We start from the raw sequence: 2,066 nt of genomic DNA on the forward strand, positions 1-2,066 counted from the left end.
CCCGCGCCTCCCGCCCGCCGCCGCCGCCGCCGGGCCGCCGCCGCCTCGCAGAAGCCGCGGGAAAGTGCGCGCCGCTGATTGGCTGCCGCGCTCGCGGGGCTGCGGCCGGGCTTTTCAAATCCGCGCCGGGCGGGGCGCGCGGGCGGGCGGGGCGCGGGGCGGGCGGGGACCGGGCGGGGGGTGCGGGGGTGCGACCGGGCGGGGTTGGGGGGCGGTGGCGCGGGGCCGGGGCCGCGGGACCCTGCGAACCGCCTCAGACCAGCGTGAGGCGCGCGTCTCGCTCCCGCTACTCAGCCGGGCGCGCGCCTGGCGGCGGCTAAACCCAAAGCCCGGAGCCGGGAGCCCGAGGCCGGAGCCGGCGGGAGCGAGGTGACGTCACGGCCGCGCGCCCAATCGGCGCCCGCGAGCCGGCCCCGCGCGATCGCGGCCCCAGCCGGGACGCGCGGCGGCTGATCGGAGATGTGGGACCCCGGCGCCGCTCGCTCCCCGCCCCCAGCGAGTCCTGCGCTCGCATGTGCCCTTCGGACAGCAGTTCAGTGGCCGGTGCGTGCGGCAGCGCGGGGTCAGCGCACGAGGGCCGCCAGCCCCGCACCCGGGGGTCACCCACGCCCCTACCTCGAGGGCAGTAAGAAGGCGCCCGGGACAGGAAGCGCGGTGGCGCGGGGAAGGCAGAGGTCCAGTTCCAACTGCCCCTGCACATGGAAAGCAAGCTGGACGCCCCAGAGGAGCCCCTACACACACACACGCACACATACGCACACACACACACACACACATACACACACACACACACACACACACACACACACACACACACACGCACGCCTGCGCTCCTGGAACCTGCATTACAGACTTGGCTTAGAGACGGAGCGTGGAAAACAGGCCGGAGGACAACCGGCCAGCACGATGGTGTTGGAGGCTTCCCGCAGAATATCTGCAGGGTGTGGATTCAGCTATCGCCCTCATCCCCCAGACTCAAGTCTGGCCTGGAGCTAGGTGGAGTGGGGGATCTGTTGTCAGCTAGGGGATGTGACATTCCAGTGAGGCTGCCGTGGGGCAAAGGGGCAGGGCAGAAAGGGCTACCAGGAGCCCCTCCAGGAATGCCAGCCTGTAGTCAGAGAACATTTTCCATAAGATCTCTCTGATTGTGAGGAGGATAGTGGGGTGGTAGGGTGACACAGAGATGGGCCACTCAGATCCCCTAACAGTCTTCCTGCTAAACCTCCAGCTACCACCTTCTATAGGCAGCCTCAGCTGCAAAAAGCCATCTCGCCATGGGTCTCCCTTCCCAGGGCAGCCACATCCAGTGACTGAGGGAAGGGAGCTACAAAGGCCTGCTCAGTTCCTCTATAGGACTCTGGGAGGAGACACTACAGAGAAGGTGGCACTTCAAACTCTGCATCTTGACCCAGCCACAAGCTGCTTCCCACCAGACCAGGAACTGGCATAGGGCAAGCCAGGACAGGGGTGAGACCCTCCACAGTGTCTCAACTGAAAGGAATTATGGAACTGCTCACTTTCAGCTGAGAACACTACATGAGGTCCTAATGCGTGCGGTGCCCTAGCAGGGTGCTGGAGATCCTGAGAAACCAGAAGAAACCCTTCCCCCAGAAGTCACTGCCAGAACTTACCAGGAGCTCCTGGAAAGTTATTGCATTTTGCCATATTATCCCTCTGGCTGAGGGAAGAGGCTCCCAAACCTGGATCCTGCTGAGGCACAAACTTGAAAACGGCACTTTTTAAATCCTGCAGTACAGGACAAATACCACCATATCTCCTCTAATTTCACAGATTTGAAATTAAATCTCCTATTCTGAAAAAAAAATGCATTTAGAATAGTGTGATTGATATGCAAATTTATTCAAAGCATGCAAATGCATGTTTAGATTTTCCTGAATAAAGTTATTTGGGACTGGCTGGTCTTTTCCCGCCCAGTGCAAGCTTTGCCTGGCTGTCTCATAGAGGTCCTGAGCCCTTTTCATTAAATCTGGCCAGTAGGACAGCCCCCAGCCCTGCACACTCCAGGGGCCTTGCCCTGTGGGGACCGTATTTCCAGTGACTGGGAC

This window comes from Enhydra lutris, unplaced genomic scaffold (assembly GCF_002288905.1).
Source record: "Enhydra lutris kenyoni isolate GAN:26980312 unplaced genomic scaffold, ASM228890v2 scaffoldscaffold21, whole genome shotgun sequence".
NCBI classification, from domain to species: domain Eukaryota; kingdom Metazoa; phylum Chordata; class Mammalia; order Carnivora; family Mustelidae; genus Enhydra; species Enhydra lutris.